Source organism: Palaemon carinicauda, chromosome 19, assembly GCF_036898095.1.
Source record: "Palaemon carinicauda isolate YSFRI2023 chromosome 19, ASM3689809v2, whole genome shotgun sequence".
NCBI lineage: Eukaryota > Metazoa > Arthropoda > Malacostraca > Decapoda > Palaemonidae > Palaemon > Palaemon carinicauda.
In genome coordinates, this window is record NC_090743.1 from 17,779,351 (window position 1) to 17,786,850 (window position 7,500).

Sequence of the window (7,500 nt, forward strand, 5' to 3'; positions counted from 1 at the left end):
TGGCACTACCCAAGACTAAAGAACAATGGTTTGATTTTGGAGCGTCCTTCGCCTAGAAGAGCTGCTTACCATAGCTAAAGAGTCTCTTCTACCCTTACCAAGAGGAAAGTAGCCACTGGACAATTACAGGGCAGTAGTTAGACCCTTGGGTGAAGAAGAATTGTTTGGTAATCTCAGTGTTGTCAGGTGAATGAGGACTGAGGAGATTCTGTAAAGAATAGGCCAGACTATTCGGTGTATGTATAGGCAAAGGGAAAGTGAACCGTAACTAGAGAGAAGGATCCTATGCAATACTGTCTGGCCAATCTAAGGACCACATAACTCTCTAGCGGTGGTATCTCAACGAGTGGCTGGTGCCTTGGCCAACTTACTACCTTGAGACAAGGGTTTACATTTGCAACCCCGTTATAGAAGACCTTTTCTGCCGTACACCAAACTGATATACTGTTGGGAACTTCATGCTTACATAATGGATAATCTACAGTATTTATAAAAAAAAAAGTTAAGGGCAGACCACAATATCCAAGAAAGTCCTAGGAGCAATCCTTTTAGTAGAGCCAGGGATCAACAGAGGGTGCTAACTACTCTTCTTCTTCTTCTTCTTCTTCTTCTTCTTCTTATTATTATTATTATTATTACTATTATTATTAATATCATTATCATTACTATCACAAGATAAGCTACAACATTAGTTTGAAAAGCAGGATGCTATAAGCTCAAAGGTTCCAATAAGGAAAAATAGCCCAGTGAGGAAAGGAAACAGGGAAATAAATAAACTATATGAGAAGTAATGAACAATTAAAATAAAATATTTTACGAAATATAACAATATTAAAACAGATCTTCCACATATAAACTATTAAAAGACTTAAGCCAGCCGGTTCAACATAAAAACATTTGCTGCAAGTTTGAACTTTTGAAGTTCAATCGATTCAACAACCCGATCAGGAAGATCATTCCACAACTTGGTCACAGCTGGAATAAAACTTCTAGAATACTGTGAAGTATTAAGCCTCATGATGGAGAAGGCAAGCCTATCAGAATTAACTGCATACTTAATATTACGAACAGGATGGAACTGTCCGGAAAGATCTGAATGTAAAAATGGTCAGAATTATGAAAAATCTTATGCAACATGCATAACAAACTACTTGAACGACGGTGCAAGAGATTAATATCTAGATCAGCAATAAGAAATTCAATAGAGCGTAAGTTCCTGTCCAACAGACTAAGACGAGAATCAGCAGCTGAAGACCAGGCAGGAGAGCAATACTCGAAAAAAGGTAAAATGAAAGAATTAAAACACTTCTACAGAATAGATTGATCACCAAACATCTTGAAAGACTTTCCCAATAAGCTAGTTTTTTTTTTTGGTGCATATAAAGAAGAGACAGACCTAATGTGTCTCCCAAGAGTAAATTTGCTGTCAATAATCACACTTAAAATGTTAAAAGAATCATTCAGTTAAAGAAACATCATCATGCTGAGCTCTAGATGTTGAGGAGCCACTGTTCGCGACCCATTTAAAATCAGATTTTGAATTTTCTTAGGATTCAACTTCATTCAATTTACAACATGCACTCATTTTAGCTTCAGTAGATCTCTATTAAGTGATTCAGCAACCCCAGATCTACATTCAGAGGATGGAATTGATGCAAAGAGAGTAGCATCATCTCCATATGCAACGAGCTTGTTTACTAGGCCAAACCATATGTCATGTGTATATAACATGAAAAGTAATGGGCCAAGAACACTACCCTGAAGAACATCATATATCACTTTCCTACACCCAATAAGGTCGCCATCAACAACAACTCTTTGCGATCTATTACAAAAGGTCAATAGTGATGCTAAGAGTTTGAAAACAAGGGCATCATGATTAACACAGTCAAAGGCAGCACTAAAATTAAGGCCAATCATACTAACTTCCTGACCACAATCAAGAGATTTTTGTACAGCATTGGCGATTGTAAGAAGGGCATCACATGGTCCAAGGCCTTTACGAAGCAAACATTTATTCTTTTACCTATAAAAAATAACCCCTTATTCTCTATTATAATATAGAAATACAGAAAAGTTATGTTTTGTTTTGACCATTATGAATTTATCAAAGTATCCGTTATAACAGATTTCAACCGGATTCTACGACAAATTTTGTCTTTGCACATAATAAAACACGAAGAACAACTGATTTGTTGTATCCCCTTCCCCAACTCCATTTGCAATGCCGCGCACATTCATTGCAGGGACACAGATGTCCACGGAAGATTTACCACTGAAGGAAAAACTCAAAAAAATTATATAATAACTACTTCTGAAAAGTAATTCATAAGTAAAATGATAAAAACTACTCTTCAAGAAAAGCTTTCTATAAAACAAGTTTAATGCCGAATTCCAATTGAGTGGATTTTAGTTAACCACGAATCTTATTAAATTTCCATTTTCTATATAAACTCGTTTTCTATGAACAACACTTATAGGAAACTTAGGGGTTTTTCTGGATGTCTTAAAAGGAAAATCAACAATTTCTAGCATTCATAAGAGGCTACTGAATAATTTATGGAATTTTGATCATATGAGTCGTTGTTGGGCCTGCGAGGCTATTCACTTCGCAGATGCACGAAGTAAATGTTTAGCGGTTGCGGTTGGATAGGCCTACCATGAAGGGCGCTAGGCAAAGTAGTTTAAATGCATTTAGTGGCTGAATTGAAAGTGCGAAGACCATTTATAAATGTTTTCAGTGCAATTCGGAAAATGCACTGACTGTGCGTAGAATCAACTGCTCTATAAGAGAGGAGTGGCCACTTGTCATTTTCATCAAGAGGCGGCAAAACTGTCTGGTTTCATACTTAGTATCATGTGATTACAGGTGAATAAAGGAAACTTGTTCTATGGAAAATATGTTTGACAGTAGAAGAACAACCGTCAAACTAGATGCAGAGAAATTTACCAGTGACTTGGCAATATAAAAATATATATATATATATATATATATATATATATATATATATATATATATATATATATATATATATATATATATATATATATATATATATATATATATATATATATCGGCCACTTTAAAACGCAATGAATTGTAGTTCCTCCTATATATCTGTAGATCTGTTTATGTATACAGGTATATACAAGTTGTAGTTGATAGTTGGGTTCCTCTAGGGAATCGCAATTTAAGTAGAAATAAAAGTCGATGCTGCTATCATCTTCTTTATTTGGGAGCTTTTGACATAACTTATGTCATCCTCAGCCTATCTGCAATTATCATTATGCAAAATTAATAGAATTAATAAAAATCATCCTAAGTACATAGTTAGGAAGGTATACTTTCACGAACTGACCAACTAGCTCTAAAATCAAACCAATCAAGGAACATAAAACCATATAAAAGACTTATTACACATATAAGTATATAACTATATAAAAGACTCAGTGACAAGCACCACATAGGGGGTTTGGGCTGTCCCGACTAACGTTCTAGTGGACATCTCTTCAGGCTGAATTCCACTGAGATGACACAGGCAACATTCAGCATGCAACTTGACTGTCTCTCAACTTCTTCTTCTTCTTTGGCAGCATCTTTTCCCACTTCTATGTGGGGTCGATGTTTCTGGCCAGCGCTCTCCATCTACCTACGTCCCACACTTCATCACCGGTTAATCCCTTTGATCGAAGGTCATCCTTGATACAGTCCACCCACCTTCGCTTTGGTCTCCCTCTCCTTCTCGTTGCCTTCCTGGACATCTCTTCAGGCTGGATTCCACTGAGATGACACAGGCAACATGCAACATGCAGCATGCAGGAGACGATGACCACCCATCCAGAGCAGCAACCCACAGACCAGACGGATTTGATTTTAGGGCTAGTTGGTCAGTTCATGAAAGTATATCTTCCTAACTATGTACTTAGGATGATTTTTATTAATTTTGCATAATGATAATTGCAGATAGGCTTAAGATGACATAACTTATGTCGAAAGCTCCCAAATAAACATGATGATAGCAGCATTGACTTTTTTTATTTCTACAAGTTGTATGTGTAAGTATATGTATGTATATATATATATATATATATATATATATATATATATATATATATATATATATATATATATATATATATATATATATATATATATTAGAAAATAATCAAGAATTTGCGTACTAATTTTCGCTGTGAATAAAAATGCCTAGTCCAAAAGAAATTCTCTGCCATTAAGAGAAGTAAATGGATTGCTATATGCCTTCCCCATAAAAAGTTTTCTTTTCCCTTATAATTTCTTTTTCCTTTGCGAGCACACATCACTAATTATGTAGCCACAGCGATCGTCTGCTCAGACATCATGTTGGCAGCTTAATAAAGTTTTTGTTGAATTGGTGGAAAGGGTTTTGTGGCACTCAACTGTCAACATAGCATGAAACACACTACAAACAACAGCGGTGTTGTTTTATCGCAGGCACCATGTCTCCTGGTTGCAAGAAGTTGAGAGACAGTCAAGTCGCATGCTGCATGTTGCCTGTGTCATCTCAGTGGAATCCAGCCTGAAGAGATGTCCAGGAAGGTAATGAGAAGGAGAGGGAGACCAAAGCGAAGGTGGATGGACTGTATCAAGGATGACCTTCGATCAAAGGGGTTAACCGGTGATGAGGTGTGGGACAGAGGTAGATGGAGAGTGCTGGTCAGAAACATCGACCCCACATAAAAGTGGGAAAAGATGCCGACAAGGGAGAAGAAGAAGAAGTTGAGAGACAGTTAATTCGCATGCTGCATGTTGCCTGTGTCATCTCAGTGGAATCCAGCCTGAAGAGATGTCCAGGAAGGCAACGAGAAGGAGAGGGAGACCAAAGCGAAGGTGGGTGGACTGTATCAAGGATGACCTTCGATCAAAGGGATTAACCGGTGATGAAGTGTGGGACGTAGGTAGATGGAGAGCGCTGGCCAGAAACATCGACCCCACATAGAAGTGGGAAAAGATGCTGCCAAAGAAGAAGAAGAAGAAGAAGAAGAAGAAGAAGTTGAGAGACAGTCAAGTTGCATGCTGAATGTTGCCTGTGTCATCTCAGTGGAATTCAGCCTGAAGAGATGTCCACTAGAACGTTAGTCGGGACAGCCCAAACCCCCTATGTGGTGCTTGTCACTGCCCGGCCACAAGAAAAGCCTTCCAAGAAAACTGCTTAAACTAACGGTCACGGTCTGGGATCGATCTCCTGCCATGCGAATGAGTTACCACTGTATTAGCCAGTCAATTGCATACGAAATGAAATAAAACCGACGATTATGAAACGGTTTTGTTCAACAGGTGGAAATTTTGCCGAAAGCATACCATAAAAATAAAAATAAGCTGCTCATATCTTGAAAGGTTGCATAAAATACTACAATCTTTTTGGACGCCTTTCGCCGCTACGTATAAGGAAATTAGGTTGGAATTCTCATCATGGTTCCTTTTACAACGAATACGATAAAGCAGTCTAACACAGTGTAGAAGGAAAAAGTGGTTATCATAAATTACACATACACACACACACAATATATATATATATATATATATATATATATATTTATATGCTAAAATATTATAGAATACTTATGGTAGTAGGTAGGCCAGGGCACTAGCCACCTGTTGAGATAACAACGCTAGAGTTACAGGGTATTTAGACTGGCCAGACAGCACATTGGATCCTTCGCTCTGGTTACGGTTCAATTTCCCGTTGTCTGCACACACACACCGATTAGTCTTGCCTATTATTTACATATTCTCTTCTGTCCCCGTATACCTGACAACACTAAGATTACCAAGCAATACTCCTTCACCCAAGGGGTTAACAACTGCACTGTAATTGTTCAGTGGCCACTTTCCTCTTGGTAAGGGTAGAAGAGACTCTTTAGCCATGGTAAGCAGGTCTTCTAGGAGAAAGTCCCTCCAAAAACAAACCATTGTTCTTTAGTCTTGGGTAGTGCCATAGCCTCTGTACCATGCTCTTCCACTGATTTGGGTTAGAGTTCTCTTGCTTGAGGGAACACTCTGGCACAATATTCTATCTCATTTCTCTTCTTGTTTTGTTAAAGTTTTTATAGTTTATGTAAGAGATATTTAATGTTGTTACTCTTCTTAAAATATTTTATTTTTTATTGTTTGATTTCCTCTTTGGGCTATTTTCCCTGTTGGAGCCCTTAGGCTTATAACATCTTGCTGTTTACCTTTGGGTGTATGGCGTGCAATTGCCCGGAAAAGAATATTATGAGGTTGACACAAGCACTGAATGTAAAAACATGATCATGAACAATTACAGAGAAGTGTACTTTGTGCTTTGCAAAATTTACTTTTATATACATTTCAAAACATGGAAGAGGATCAGTACACAGAGCCGCTGATGAGACTGGAATCGAACTGCTATTTAAAGGCTTAAAGGCCACTCATGAGGTTAGAGGCAAGGGACAGTGACATTGCCCTGGACTAGCGAATGACCATAAATACATAAGATCAGCGCCCAAGCCCCCTCTCTATCCGAGCTAGGTAGAAAGCCCACTCTCCATCCGAGCTAGGTAGAACTATAAGGCTCACCAAACACCCCATCATTACCTCACAAGGATGGTGAGGTTGTAGACACTAAAGGAACTAACGAGTTTGAGCGGGACTCGGACCGGTCTGGCGATCACCAGTCAGGGACGTTACTAAATAGGCCATCACAAAAAGGATCAAATGAAACAAACTCTCCATCCGAGCTAGGTAGACCTGTAAAAGGCTCCTCAAACACACCATCATTAGCTCACAAGGATGGTGAGGTTGTAGACACTAAAGGAACTGACGAGTTTGAGCGGGACTCTGACTGGTCTGGCGATCACCAGTCAGGGACGTTACTAAATAGGCCATCAGAAAAAGGATCAAATGAAACAAATTTCCAGGTTAAGGTCCCTTCCCTCTCAAACAAAATATGGATTTCTCCCACATCTTTCGTGACGTCAAGATGAGACAATAGATCTCTCACGATCATCTCTTCATATTTCCGTATAACCATCCTTACCTTGTGAAGGTGTTATGTTATGCTTCTCATTCATAACTTTTCTGTTCATCATTCTTCTCATTTCGCATAGGGGAAAAATTCTTTGTCTTTTCTTCCATTTCATAAACAATTTTGTTCCCTTTTCCACATAAGGAGCCAGTTTTCACATTTCGAATTCTATTTCTACTGTATCCTTTCTCTTCAAGTTTCACCATCCAAAACATGAGCTGCTATATGGAGCAGTTAACTTACTTCTTCTTATATTGATTTCTACCATATCATCCTTATAAAATTTTCAGAAGTACTATAACGGTGATCAATTCCAAACTGTGCTTCTTATTTTTTCTAGATTTTTCCCCAAAGTCTTCACATTAAATGTTATACAACTTGATGAGCGAAAAACCAAGGTAAAAGGGTAGTTAATGACATAACTATCTATGTTAACTCACAACACATGAAATATTCGTCAATAATCATCAAC